General features: G+C 34.5%; 1 protein-coding gene and 1 long non-coding RNA gene across 2 annotated transcripts in view; one reads left to right on the top strand and one right to left on the bottom strand.

Annotated features, from left to right (window-relative positions):
- Nucleotides 1-445: 445 nt before the first annotated feature.
- Nucleotides 446-4,360, bottom strand: LOC144467788 (uncharacterized). Its single transcript, XR_013493720.1, has 3 exons — nt 4,194-4,360; nt 1,511-1,620; nt 446-1,439 (listed from the first exon to the last, which is right to left on the bottom strand). It is a non-coding gene; the product is annotated as an uncharacterized LOC144467788 (long non-coding RNA).
- A 293-nt stretch (nt 4,361-4,653) lies between these two features.
- Nucleotides 4,654-15,936, top strand: part of Apime-asta (allatostatin A) — a 39,595-nt gene continuing 28,312 nt past the window's right edge. The window contains exon 1 of the mRNA XM_078197111.1: nt 4,654-4,804. The gene's annotated coding sequence lies outside the window, so the exon portion shown is untranslated. The remainder of the gene's footprint in view (nt 4,805-15,936) is intronic.

The following is a 15,936-nucleotide window of genomic DNA, read 5'->3' on the forward strand; positions in this document are numbered from 1 at the left end:
TGTATTTATTGCTTTATTTTGAGTTCGCTATTGAAATAAAATAAAAATATAATTATGATTACATAAGCAGCGTCAGTCTCTGTAGACCAAAAAGTGGCTGCCCTATATACATACACGGCGTCAGCCGCTGTGATGCACCAAGTGACTGCCGTATGTACACGGCACCCGTCGTGAAAGGGTTAAATGTAGCTTATAGTGATTAATTCTTTCCTGCAAACCTACACCTCTGATTCAAATTTCAACAACATATATATAGTAATAATTATAATATTATACAATTATTTATACAATAACTTATGAAATACATTTCTATGAAACTGTTTTAATTGTTATCATAATTTAAAAATGAGAAACCGGTCGTTCGATCGGTTGATATAAAATATAAAATGTGAAGTACGGCATAAGTTGGAAGGGCAAGGAATATTACAATATTTTGTGTATTTATTTAAACGTTACAGAGAATTTGAAAATATCATAGGGTGGCTGGTAACGCCATGGGATCGTTCCAGGTTCAAAAATTGCATACATTCGACTGACGTTTAACATTAATTTCCTTAAAAAAAGATGCATCTACCGCAATTTCGTTTCTTTTTATTCTAGCCTTATTTCCAGCTATATAATCTACCTGTTTTAATTTGTACCATGAATTGTGAAACACCCTATATACACACACACTGTAATGCACATCTCGTGACGCAATGCCGGTGGTACATGACGAAAATATGAGTTACTTTAAAATGCTGTAACTTTGCGAAAAAAATCGCAGCCGCGTTTCTTTTTTTTTAAATTAAAGGGGAAAGATTAAGCAACATGAACAGCTACAACAGTATAAACGACCATAAACAATTATAACAGCATAATCGAAAAAACATTCGCAAAGTCCACGCACCTTATCGAAGTCAGCAATTTCCAGTATGCCAAAGATGGCCTCGCATTGAAATTATTATATCAATCAGGATGCGTTAAACTTAAAATAAAAAAATACCATCTTAAAGTAGAACTTTTGAGGTTCGATTTAAAGGAAAGGTCACCGTCCTACGATAATTTCTCGCGGAGTTATCGGTCGATCGAATTTGACCTATCTCGCTCGAAAATTCTTCCGTGCAATAGCTTTTTTTTCGTGCGGCATATGTTTTTAATGTTTAATGCAACGGATTTTCACTGTGCCGCCGCGCGCACGCACGTGTTTAATAATGATTTCTCTTTCAAGTTCGCTGCGCACGTGTCTTGGATTATGCTCGAGATTTATGTTTGACATTTAAAATAGCTCGCCGGAGAAAGGTTTCAGCGAACCATCATTGTAAACAGCAATATTTATGGTCATCTCGAGTATATTACGAAGTTCCGCTGCGCGAAGGACGAAAATGGGTGTAGGTTGGTGAAACGGATCGACCTGTTGCCTGTTCCTGCGAAACCGTGAAATGAAACGGCCAAGATATCTGCGAACAAAAAAAACTGGGTCACGCGTGGGCAATGTTAAAAGCGCAAAAAAATAAGCGAAAGGACGAACTCCGACGATCCATGAAACTGTATATCCGCGTTGTCCGTGGGTCCTCCAAAAAGTATTGTAATACTTGGCCGGCTGCGGATGCGACGAGTCTTCTCCCGCGGATTGCGTATCTGCGGGGGAACAACATTAATTTGCAAATATTATACCTTAATTAAAATATGCCGGGTATAGAGTTTACGTTCGTAATTTTCACCGCGAGCACCTACTGTAATAAATTCGAAACGTTTCGATGAAAATTCTCTCGCGAATTTCTCGTATATATTGTTTGCGGAAAGACTGGCAATGCGCGTCAATTTATGCATCCGAGGGTTCTCGGTTACGTACTAGAGTATATTTCGGTCAATTCGAAGCGATACTAATCGCTTGCTTGAGGTGTTTTTTTTTTGTAGAAGTAGGTTAGACGTTTCGGTAATTAATTAAATGTTATTTATATTCTATAAAATTAGAATTGGCTAGACTTGATTCTATCTAAAATTTTATAGATGAGTAGTTATTTAAAATATTGTAGTCAAATAGTATATTCTTTATTGTTTATGAGAGAATAAAGATTTAGATCGGGCTTTGTTAATTGAAGTGGTACAAATTTGGTGATTGCTAATTAAACTGGTTAAAATATTAGTAAATTGCTTGATTCGTCCAATATCTATTATAATAATTATCTATTATCTAAATATTTTTTTAAAATACTCTAGTTCTATTATTCTTCAATGTCTATAAACAATTAGAAATATTTAGATTTTAATACTGCTGAGAAATGTAATAAAACTTTCATAGTCAAGTAGTTACTTTAAAACACTGTAGTTAGATATTTAATTTTGCAATATGCACAGAAAAATAAATATCTAGAATAGACTTTGCTCATGAAAACATAAGAAACGTCTTAATTAAGTAACAATTTTAAAACACAGTTATTACATATTTAATCAACGTTCACAAAAATGACATATTCCGACATTTGACTGAACTGAAAAGTATGATCAAACTTTCATAGTCAAGTATTCAATTTTATAATTAGATATTTAATTCTACAATGTGTACAGATAAATAAATATCTAGAATAGACTTTGTTAATGAAAATGAAAGAAAGAATCAACAAAAATTACATATACCTAATTGACTGACAAAAATGGTACAACTGTCGTAGTCAAGTATCATATTTTATTATTATTATTATTTTATCATTTTAAAACACTGTAGTTAGATGTTTAATTTTGCAATGTGCACAAAAAAATAAATATCTACAATAGACTTTGTTAATGAAAGTGGACGAAATGTCTCAGTCAAGCAACAACTTTCAAACATTATTACTACATATTTAATTCTCCAATTACATAAAAATGACGTATACCTACATTTGATTTTATTGATAAATATGACAAAATTTTCATAGCCAAGTCGCCATTTTAAAACACTCTATCATTAAGTACATTAAAAGCAGCTGCTTTATATTCGTTTATAAAAAACTAGCAAACCGGGCGAACTTCGTTTCGCCACCAGATGGCTTCGTTTTTTGTAACATTTCGTTTGGGGATTAAAAGATGAAGAAAAGTTATTTTTTTTGTTTTATAAACCATATTGGTTTGTAGTTCATGCTATGTATCAGAGATGGCGCTGTATGTGAAAAATGATTTTCCCTGTTTTCCTGCTTTTCTGTTGAAATTTTTCCAGAATTTTGGTTGCTATAAACCTCACGGAGCCCGAGACCTTTCCAACGAATGCAAAACCGTGGAAATCGGTTCGTGCGTTCTGGAGTTATAGCGTCAGGAAGGAAAACTCGACTTATTTTTATATAATAGATTAACAATAAGACAGTTATTCTATATATTCTTAAATGTTACTCAAAAATTGACTAAGGAAGTAAGAAACGTATAAAATTTAAAATTAAACGTAAAAAATTAGTGATCCGTCATTTTCACGGATTCCGTAAAACTAGCGTTAATTCCACGAGCTCCCTTGCAAAAATAAACATCTATATTCTTAAATAAAATGCTAATAAGAAATGTTAAAAATGTCCTAATTGAACATCCATTTTGAAACCTGTGCTAGTGGATTCCTCCACCAAGATTTAAATGACTACTCTAAAAACATTTTTACTACATTATTCTACATATTTACAAGAAATTATAAATATCTACCTTGTATCCTATCGAAAAATATACTTTACTATACTAATAAAATTGTTGTAGCCAATTATAAAATACTACATTTACGAAGCATTAAAAGTAGTTATTTTACATTAGTTTATAATAGCAACAATATGACAATTATTGTGATTTTCAAGCAATAGATATATGTAGTTATTTCTACAATCTTTACAATTATTTCCCAGCATCCACATCTAATAAAAATGCCAAAAATGTTCTCTTAAACAATTGCTTTAAAAACACAGCAACTATTTAATCCTCTATATCCACTGAACCCGATATTAAAATCAATAATTTATAAATAAAAATTCGATAATGAATTCACCATTAAGTGCCATAAAATTAAAAATCACTTTATAATAAAACATAACATAAGAAACTACAAAATTGTAGCTTACTGTATATGCCTCGCATGACAAATAAATAACAAATAAATACCAAATAAATAAGAAATAAATAAATAATAAAAAAGAATAAATAGCAAACAAATAACAAGTAAATAAGAAATAAATAAATAATAAAAACAAATAAATAAATACCTCCACCTGACCCAACCAACAGCAAAATTAAAAACACCAAGTCCGGCCACAGTCAAACGACCATTTCGGAGGAGAACGATCTCCTCTGCCTCGAAAAACCACCTATCCCAGCTCGATCGAGCGCTGCGACATCAGCGTCGAAGTTCACAGCTCGTGAACCCTCGAAAAAGTTCAACCGTGTGGACTCTCGCAGCGTCTGAAAGCGCGAGCCGCCGCGCGACTCCGTGGAAAGAGAATTGAATGCCCAGCGTGGATCGCGCGTATGCGCAAAGGGGAGGCGAGCGCGCGTCCTCGGAGAGCGACACAGAGCTCCGTATCCCCTGAAGAGGGTGCCGGGAGCGACGGAGACGGCCGTAGAATGGAGGGGGTGCGTTCCACGCACCCACACAGGGCCCCGGCCGCAACCACCGGCGGCCAACACACGTATAAAGGGTGGCGTCGCGATGCCCCGATCGTCATTCCCGCGTAGACGCAAAGTCGTGGTGCCCGGCGTCGAGCAGTCAACCCTAACACTCCTTCAGCTGCAAGTCACGTGAGCGATCCTTTCCGAGGACAATCGCCGGCATTCCCCGGGGATCACAGGACGCGACCCGTCGCTTCTCCAGCAACAGGTGAGCTGCCGAAAAACGCCGGCTCCGATCGGCGACCGTCCCCGACAATTTCATCCCGCGACCGAAAAACAGTTCGGCGCGGCGCGATTTTCCGCCACGATCGTCCGTGCTTTAACCGGTCACCGTAAACGCCGCCGCGACTTTACGCACTGGTGTCAGTGAGAAGTGACAGTGATTAGGTTGTCCGTGGAATTCCCGTTTCCTGCAACGCATTTTACACGAGATCTCTTTTGGTGGACTGCGAGCAGTCGCCTCGTTTTGGATGCGTTTTCCGGCGATTTTTGTAGTTAGAGATAGATGTAATAGTGGAAAATAATTCGTCGACGAGCTTATCTTCTTATTGTTTTTGAAGCGTTCGCGTTGGATGCGTTTTCCAGCAATGTTTGACACTGATTATGTTAGAGTAGAAAATAACTGGTTGAAGAGCTTTTGTTTTTACAGTTTTTTAATTGCCCAAGACGCGTTAGATGCATTTTCTGGCGATTTTTAACGCTAGATATGTAAGAGTGCAAAACGAATGGTTGACGAGCTTTTCTTCTTACAGTTTTTTAATTGTCCAAGTCGCGTTTTTCGGCGATTTTTAACAGTAGAAATATAGAAATGTAAAATAAATGGTCGGCAAGCTTTTCTTCCTACAATTTTTCATGCGTTCGAGTCGCATCGAAGGCGTTTTCCGGCGATTGTTAAACGCCAGATACACCAAAACTGTAAAGGCGACTGTTTTCTTTTCACATTTTTGAAGCATTGCCAATTTTTTAGTCGAGTCAGATACGTTTTTCGAGGATTCTTAACCCTTTACCGTCTCTCTTATTATCGCAGTCGCAGCGATTGTTTCTCGTAAAAATCCCTTCGAAGGGAGAGAAAATATATATTTACTGAAATGTTGGAATGTTCAAGAGAACAGAATTTTACTTCGAGCTTTACGAACGCAGTGACATTTATATCTATTACATTTCACACTCGCGTCTATTACATTTCATACCCATGCATATTACATCTAAGAACCACATCTATTATATGTGACACTCACTTGTATTACATCTCGCACTCATATCTATTAGATCTGACACTCGCATATATTACGCTCTTGCACTCGAAATATATTACATTCGACACGAACATTTATGGCTATTACTAAAAATTTCCATCGCGAGTCAGACTCGACAAAATATGTCAAGGATTCACGCTAGAAATGCCAAGAGTCTAAAAACGACTGATCTCCGAGCTTTCTTCCCTCACAATTTCCGATATAAAAATATCTCCATGGGACAAATTTCTTTATTCGACTATATATTATCCTAGAAACCATACGAAGTTCAAATAAATACAACCCTGTGATTGTTATAAAACAGTACGCGTTAATTCTATCTAAATCTTGCCGTTTCTGGTGTTCAATTTCAAACATATGGGAACCAAAGTGTTTCGTTCTCTCACTCTACGCAAAGTCCGCGAATTTGCGAGAGACACGCGAGATTATAGAACGACAACTCATACCTGGTAAACTCGTACCATTTGATTAATTTTGTAATTTTACCCGTGTCGCATCGAGTCAAACAAGAACAACGTCCCATCTGTTACATGTTGCGGCGAAGATTAGGCTAACGTTTGACACAGTATACATTCCATATCATTGCTCCTATAAACAATTATTACTAAGTCGAAATTCCCATAAAATCGTCCGAAATTGCTAATTTGTATCCTATTTATACTATTCGATTAATTTTGAATTTTTACCTGTCTCGCATTGAGTCAAAGGAGAGAGTATTCCATCTGTTACTTATTGCGGCGAAGATTAGGCTGACGTTTGACTATTTCTATAAACAACTGTTACCAAGTCAAAATTTACATAAAATCCTCCGAAATTGCTAATTGATATTGTATGATATATATACTAGTCGATTGGTTTTGAGTTTTTACCTGCTTCGCGTTGAGTTAAACGAGAGCAGCGTTCCATCTGTTGCCTATCGTGGAAAAAATTAGACTGACGTTTAACACAGTACACCTGGATATCACTGTTTCTATAATCAATTATTACTAAGTCGAATTTCCCACATAATCCTACGAAATTGCTAATTAGTATAAATTTCATCGGTCAGAAAATTCACGAGGAAAGAGCCGCGTGTTCAGCAGCTCTTTCCCCGGTGAAAATATTCGTCGACCTCGGAAGATTTGAGATCGTCGTTGATAGCGCAGGCGAGTCCGATACGCGCGATTCGATTCCCGCGTTGGAAGATTTTAAATGGAGCCCGACGTCATTGTTCCGGGCGTTAAGTTTGCGGTTGAATGGTAATATCTTCGCGCGGCGCGGAACAATCGGGGAATCTCGTTTCTGAATAACCCTGGAAAACGGAACACGTGCGCGGCTGTGAAGGCGGCGCGGGCCGCTTTGTTTATTCAACGGCCGAGGTTTCTCGAATGTTCGAGATTTGACAGCGGCGAATAATTGTTCGATTGTGTCGGAAACTTCGGAACTTTGAGGAAGTTGGATAACTCCGAATATACAATTGAAAATGCAGCCCCGCCTGTGGAAAATGCAGCTCTCGCGAACGCCTGTTTAACATTTAATCGAGCCCGAGAGTCCTGCCACAGGTACCTTCGACGATTCCCGCAATTAACACTTTGCCGACCGGTCGTTTCGCCGTTAACAATTCTGTTATTGCAGGGTAATTAAATCTACATTTTTGTATCTCCGTAATACGAAAAATATTTATTTTATCTAGTTGATTAGATTTGTTTTATTTACTTTATTAATCGCGAAAGGAATTTAATGTTTACGAAATTATGTAACGATGTGGGAGCTTAATGTTAAATTTTAGTTTTATTTATTTATTTTATTAACCGCGAATGGTATCTAATATTTAAAAAAATATATATTAATATTAAAGCTCACAGTAGCTCAGTTCTAAATTTCAGTTTCCATTTTTACTGTATTAATCGCGGAAGGTATAAAAAAATTATGTAACAATACTATTTAACATTTATAATTATCTATCACTTACGGTGTTACTAATATTACTTAATAAAGCTTTCACGATCGCTAAAAAATACAATTTATAAACTGACTAAGGTCTAAACTATGCTAAATCGTTGATAGAACTGTTTTTTACTGTTTTACAATTCTTATAATAGCTCGACAATTATTCTCCGTAAATCTCTGGTGCTAAATTAGGGACTCTCGGTGCTTTGTCGCAATTTCGTCGCCATCCGGTCGTTAGGAATTCACTTCTTCACGCAACAGGTGAGATCGCATTCGGACCTCCGAGCTGAAAAAAACGACTGGCAAGCGGCTAATTAATTAGCCGCGGTACCGCTTGCTTTGGAATACTTTCAGCGAATTCCATGGAGAATTTCCGCTGGAGTAATCCTCCTTTTTCAATATTTGATGGAAATTCGCAATTGCAGAAACGTAAAATTACGCGCGTTCAAACGCGATGTTTAATCATCGTTATTATTAGGGGATCAACAATTTGGCGAATCCACACGCGATTTTAAGACCTGCACCGGATAAAATGTTGATATTTTCTTGTTTTATTTATTATACTGCTAAAACCCCGTATGGGTAATATACTATAAATTATATAAAATCAGATTTTATACAAATTCAAAAATTATACAATTCCACATTTTTTATAAAATTGAAGATTGATGGGAATGGTAACCTTTTTTTAAACACGTTCGCGAACTATAGTGTTCACTATCATTATAACATAACCTAGTTATGAATGTTATAATATTCTACTTGCGTATAAAATAATATAACTAATATTAGGTTGGTGCATATCAAATGTCAGATTTTTATGTGAATATATAAAACTGTATCTTTCTTCCAAAAACTGTTTATTTAGTTAAAATATATTCCATTTGTTTCAATACACTTTTCTCGAAGATATTTTAATGCATAGATGTCCGTCTTGAACAAGTTCTGATCTTTAAAATTAATAAACACTGATATGAACTGTTTAAGACTGTTTTCATTTTCATATCGTTTAGCCAATAAAAATTGTGTACAAGTCGTGCAGAACAATTGCGAAATTAAATGAACTGAAATATGAAATTCTGCGTGTACATATACATATATATTCTCATATGTATGTATGTTCACTCACAAATCCAACATTTTATACGTACGACATTAATATCAAGTGTGATATAATATAATTTAACAGTTCACAGTTCAGTCAGCATAAATACAGTTTTCTTTGAAAATTAATTACTTGGTACAATCGTGTCTCTGTTATAGAATCGAGAAATCAATATAGTTCAATGTCTTTGTAAGTAAACGATAAACAGCAGCATTTATATCGACCACAAAAATATTAATTAAAATAAAAAAGATGATAAAGGAATATACAACGTAAAAGAAATAAAATGAATTTTTTTACAGATAATTTGCAAATCCTCATTTATTTCCATCTCAATGAATTTACATCAATTGGCTTCCGAGTTGTCCAATTATCTCTTAACAATTTCTCCTCTAATCCCACCGTAAAGAAAATTATTAAGTATCTTCCCGGTGTAAAGAAAATTATTATCTTTGACGCGACATCATTAAGAACCTCATTAAGAAGTTTCCGGTAGCCGAAGCTTCCACTCTAATACTTCTAAAAGTAATTCGAAAATGTCAACCAACGGGCCGGCACAAAAGCCTCGGCCTCGTGAAAGCAAATTTACAGCTAGCGAAACCAATTCAACGGCAAATCAACGGGATCGTCGTCATTCGGCCCGGCTATGATACCAGGCCCGTACGGTGTACTTTTATCATGAAAGGCTCCGCGATTCCGGCGCTGTAATTTGAAATTCTCGAAGCCAGTGAATAAATGTTGTCCGACTAGTCGCGGCACCGCTCTCTGCTCAAGGCATTAATCTGGCTAATTAATAGCGGGAGATTCGCTTCTTATCCAGCGAATTAATGAAGGGCTTTCAGACCGCAACGCGCCATAGTCGCGGGTTGCGCAACGGAATCTTCCCCCTACGCTCGAAAGAGAGCCCGGATTCCCAGACAATACCGTGGCAACTGAATTATAAAGTTGAATCGCTTCGATCCCCAATCCTCGATCATTACACGATCACTCTCGGCCTTTGCTTTGCCGCAGCCCTCGGCGTGGCGTCGTTTGATCGACGCATCTCCCCCTAGGCTGTTTCGTAAATTATCACTTTTGTCATTTCGAGCCGCTTGGAAACGCGCAAATATTTTTTAGTTCTATATTTATGCTGTACCGTAGTGGGCTGGGTGTTACGAAAACGTATAATAAATTAGGGAGAGTTGCTATAATCGTACTGTTTAAGCAAATTTAAATAATTTATTTGAAAATGGTAATCTTATGTATGGAAGTTTTAGGTTGGTAAGAAAGTAATGTCGGTTTCCAAACTATATCTTTAAATCTACATATCACAAATCAGAATAAGTTTTTTTAATCAAAATAAGATCCATTACAATCTATACATTCTTGCCAATAAATTGACAGTTTGTTAATTCCAGTGGCGTAAAATTCTGTTGTTCTGGAATTGATAAATTTTTCGAACGAATATTACACGAACTTGCTTGGTATCCATTACGAAGTCAATAACTTCAAGCGAGCATTATTTATTAACTCATTTCCATCATAAGCTCGTATATGCGTGGATTTTAACGTTGTAGACTAATTTTCCACTTTTTTGAATGATGCAAATGGGTTAAAGAAACGAATACTTGTCGAAAATCAAATAAATCGAGGACGATAATAAAGTGTGGTGTTTCTTGATACGCTCGCGCCATGCTTCGTGTACCCAAATCGAGCATTTCCAACATTGTATCATATTTTTGAGGCAAACTTCTTCGCATAAATTGCAGAACCAGTCTTCTTCGTTGACCGATGCCAGTACGATTTGGGAAACTTGGTAGCAGTACGATTTAGGCAACTCGCTCGCTGCTTCGAAAAACGCGATTATCTAATCTCAAAATCAATTTTAATATGCTTTTAGAATTCCCGTAAATATTACACGCGATCTAAGGTAATATTGGCATCAAAATAAATACGATTCTACTATTACTAAAACAGATAATGATCGACTGAGCTTTTAATAGATGTTACTAATTGTCGTGACAATTTAATTTTACGTACGATATTAACCATTTGCACTCGAGCGGCGACTCTGCGACGCCATTAATATTGTTATAACACGATTCAAAATTATTTTTATAAATACCACTAAAGCATGGATTGAAAAAATAGATGGAAGTGTAATTGATATATGAGTCACGAGACTTGATTTCACACGCGTATAATAAATTTTGATATATAAAATGGAAATACTAAAGGCCAGAAAAATTATTTTAGATTTGCAGTTGAAATCTCTTCGAGTGCAAAGGGTTAATATTATATAGTTTCGTTTCTTTTTTCATTCTGACGGTATAATTATAACCATCACTGAATACTATATGACTTTTAACAAGTTACTTTATTTTTATATGTATAGACCGTAGCATTTCTACTTATAATGTCCAGAAATGTCAGCATTTTGTGAATGGCGATACAACAAATTATCGGACAAATATGTGTTAATCGGTGGACGGGGCGGGCCAGTTTAAAAACGAACTACTGAACTTTCATGGTTCGCGTTTCTGCCAGGATTTAATAAATAATTTAGTCGGTACATTTTATAATATTGACCGGGTGAATCTGGCAAATGATTCCACAGTGCGTGGGGCAGCCCATTGAAAAATTGTGTGCGAGAATAATACTGGCAGTATCTGTTTGCTCGTTGATCCACTCGGTTATGGGGATTCGATTACTACGTGCAGAACGTTGCGAATTTGTTCATTGATCGCTTCGGCAATCTCATTGAAAGCCCCGGTAAATAGTAGTCTTCGTTATTTTCAGTTTTATTATTCTATTAACCAATTATATCTAGTAACAGTATTGTTGACTCGTTTGCTACAAATTGCAATTATGCACTCTGCACGTGTATAATCTTGTTTCGAATTGCAATTAAAATTTGTAATGAGTCACTGATTTTTTACTTGCTCGGATATTTATTTATCAGCTATTAATTTATTAATAGTAATTTTTAGCGGTGATAGGATTCGGTGAATAACAGTTTGATTAGTTATTATAACTACATTATGTTGTAATTTATTATGACTAATTAATAATAATTTATAAATCGTTATTTATTAATACTAATTTATAGTAATTTGTTATAATTAATTGGAAATGATTTATGACTCGTCAAGTATTATAAATAAATTATAGGAATTTATAACTCGTTAGTTATCATAATAATTGAGCCATTATAAATTATTATAAATTAGTTATAATGACTGACAATTATAATTATCACAGTTAGCCATTACAAATTATTATAGGTTCTTTATAACTCTATAGCTATTCTAAATAATTACGAATTACATATAATGATAAACAATGATAATTCCATAATTATTATATATTATTATGTATTATTTATAACGATTAAAGATTATATTTCATCAGTTAATATAAATTATTATCAATAGTTTGAATAACGAACAAGTAACAATTTAGATTATTTACATTCATCCAACTCTATAACATAGTAACAAATCATTTAACAAATAATTCACAAATTAGAAAATGAAAACAGCTTAATGTCATTTGTTTCTTCAGCCATATATTATGAATTGTGCCCATAATTGTGAAAGTGGTCTATGTCAAAATAAAAAAAAAATGAGTTTATCAGTTATTTTACACCACATTATTTTAAACTAAATTTATTCAATGTAATTTTTACGATATCGTTAAAAATGAACCATTAGATGATGGTTGTAATTTCAACATTATATGGAATTCATTTAGTGTTAATTATGAAAGTGGTCTAAGTAAAAAATTTAAAGAAATCATATAAACATAACTTAAAAACGGCGCGCAGCCTTGTTTGATGCGTTTATGAACTACGCAATAAACACCACCATTAGACTAGTATCGGAAGAAAAACATAAAGATATTATGTGTTTACTACCATATATTCCTCCTGTTTTTCAGGAACATTTTCAAAATCTGAAAAACTGGATATGATAAAAATGCATTACTTTTTTAGAATCATTAATAAATGTGCATGAATTATGTCATTAAAGTAATTGTTTCAAATAAAACTCGTAGTTATTTATTGCTTCCAGTCATTTATAGGAGATTCAGTTAATTTTGAAAATGGTCTAAGTCAATTCAAACTTTAAAAACATTTTCGTATAAAATTCACAAAAAATTTCATATTCATAATAAATTTCCATTAATCAAGACTAATAAAATTCTAAATAAAATGATCGCATAATGTAAAAATATATTTTAATTTATGCAAATGCAATTCATTAAATATCTCGAAACAAGAAATATATGACTTAGACCACTCTCATAATTATGGGCACAATTAGTTATGAAAAGTGTCACCTGAAACACGATCTACCTCGTGAATGAAAATTGAAGGAGAAGCCAGAGTATTTTTGCAATGGATCCGATGAATTCAGTTTCTATGGATGTCGTCAAATATTGACATCGGAATCTCTGTTTGATCGGAAAAATACGTCTGCAATCTTTCCTTTGTCAGCCACTTTTGCTTGCCGCATTCCTCCGCTCGGCTGTAGGAGAAAATGATCAAGCAAGTCGACGGTGAAAAGCAAAGCGTTTGTCGACTTGTCCCGCCTGTCGCGTATATTAGTTCGAATTTTCGGTCGACTTGAGCGGAAAATGTGCGACCGTGATTCGTGATGCAATTAAAATTTTGCCGCGCTTACTATTACGCAACCCCTAACAAATATTCCTTTCGTTGATTTTTAACGTAATCCGATGGAAAATAGAATAATATTTTACGATTTTGAACATGTACACAATTTGTAACGTTTTACAATTTTAAATGTTATGTCCGAAGATTTTCAACAATTTTTATTACACAAACAATTTTATTTAATCTTCTATGTATACTTTTAATGTATACTTAATCTTCTATGTATATTGTTAAGTGGTACAATATTTTTGTGTTATACGTAGACAAAATTTACATAATGTTGTAAAGATAAATATGAGTTTTGAAATTTTTCGTATTAATTGTTGAAATTCCATTTGTAAGATTTTAAAGAATGTTTATTACAATGACAATTTCGTTTGTTATTGTTTTATTTTATTGCGTATCTAATAGAAAGAAACGAGTGAAAAGTACAGTAGTACAGGTCAATGATCGAAGAGAAGTAGAAAATGAAACGATGTTGTTAAGATCTGATTACAGTAGTGTATGTACATTTCTGTCCAAAAGTATTAAGGCACTTTATTGCTTTTTATTTAGCGAAAACGTGTGATCAGTTCAATTCGTGCGATATTTTTTCGAAACATGTGGAACACGCTACAACAATGCATAAAACTAAATTGGAGAAATGATTTAAAAACGCGTTGAATATATGAACGAAAATTACGTAGAGTAATACAATGACATGTTATTTAAACATTTTTCATCTTTATAAGTGTGAAATAAGGTTTGTTATTAACTTGGACTACAATTTTCAAATAGGTTGAGAAAGTGCCATTAAAAACTGTGACTTTACTACGATATTACCACAATCTTACTACAATTTTTATGATAATTGATGCGAGTTGATATAATAATCTCATTACGTATAAAAGTAATTATTTAGATTGATATAATGACACGTTATTTAAAGATTTTTAATCTTTATAAAACTGTGAAAAGGCTTGTTATTAATTCGCATTAAAATGGTCAAAAAGATTGAAATGGTACGATTAAAAAGCATAATTTCGCTATGATTTTACTACGATGTTGCTACGATAAATTCCAATCCCGTGTCCGGACTCACGTGACACGTGCAATTCGGGTCACGTGTAGGCCAAATTGGGGATCGCGAGATTGCCAAGGAAAATGCGAAAAGGACCGGCGGTAATGGGCAGGATGGCGCGTGCGATCGGCCCGTTTCGCGCCAGGGTGGGAAGACCGATGACGCGGGAGCGGCGTGGAAACAAAGGAGATGAACGGAAGAAGGAAACGGTCGCGGATAGGCCGAGGTTATTGCGGCGCGTTGTTATTGCCGCGCTTCTTGCGGTTATGAGCGTGCGTAACGCGCCAACGAAGGCCGGACCCGAGCTAATCAGGCCGCTGCAGCTGCGATTCTAAACAATCTGCGACGAAATATTTCACTTTTTTTCGTGGGGTAGTTTGTTACCCTATGATAATTGTTCGAATGAATTTCTGTTGGTCGTATATTTTTTTATTCGAATCATTTATGGTTTCATCTGTTTAGTCGTTCTTAATCCGTTGTAAAGTATGTTATTTATTTAGTGGAATAGTTCTTTATTCGTTGTATTATTTAGTTTAATCATTCTTTACTCGGTGCACATGATTGTATTTATTTAGTTCAATCATTCTCTAGTCGTTATAAAATGTTTTATTTATTCATTCGAATAGTTTTCTATTCGTCATATATTATTTTATCTATATAGTCGAATAATTCTTTATTTGTGATATATTATTCTGTCTATTTAGTCAAGTACTTCTTTATTCATCAAAAAATATTTTATTTATTTAATTCTTTATTCCTCATAAAAGATTGTATCTATTTAATCGAATAATTCTTAATTCGTCACATATTACTCAACTTATTTATTCTCCACCTAATTATTACTGTTTTCTATTTTGAATTTCTGAATTTACTCAATTTATTATTTCTATTCATACATGCCAACTTTTTAACTATGATAATCGAATTATCTTATATTTTCATAAAAGGTACAAATGGAATTTGGCTTCTGAAACTCTTAACACGTTGAGTGCCACGTCAGTCATCGGTGTCTGACACTGAACTCTCCGTTCAGGCCGCGTCAGTCGTCGGTGACTGACAGTGTAAAATATGATATAAAATTAAAAAATTTACATTGTTTTAAGTTGTTACCTAAAATTTATTTAAAGTCCACTTAATTTTTATTTAATACTGGATTCTATTACTAATGTATTTTTCAGAAAATTTTAATGGATTTAATGCAACGAGTAAATTCTAATTTGCAATTAGTACGCTTCGCATTGCTGCACCATGATACCAGCAGCGTGCGTGGCCTGACGGGGATTTCCTTATACATATAATCGCTTGGCACTCAACGTGTTAAACAAATTTTTTCGAA

The sequence above is a fragment of the Augochlora pura genome, chromosome 3 (genome assembly GCF_028453695.1).
Source record: "Augochlora pura isolate Apur16 chromosome 3, APUR_v2.2.1, whole genome shotgun sequence".
Classification (NCBI taxonomy): Eukaryota; Metazoa; Arthropoda; class Insecta; order Hymenoptera; family Halictidae; genus Augochlora; species Augochlora pura.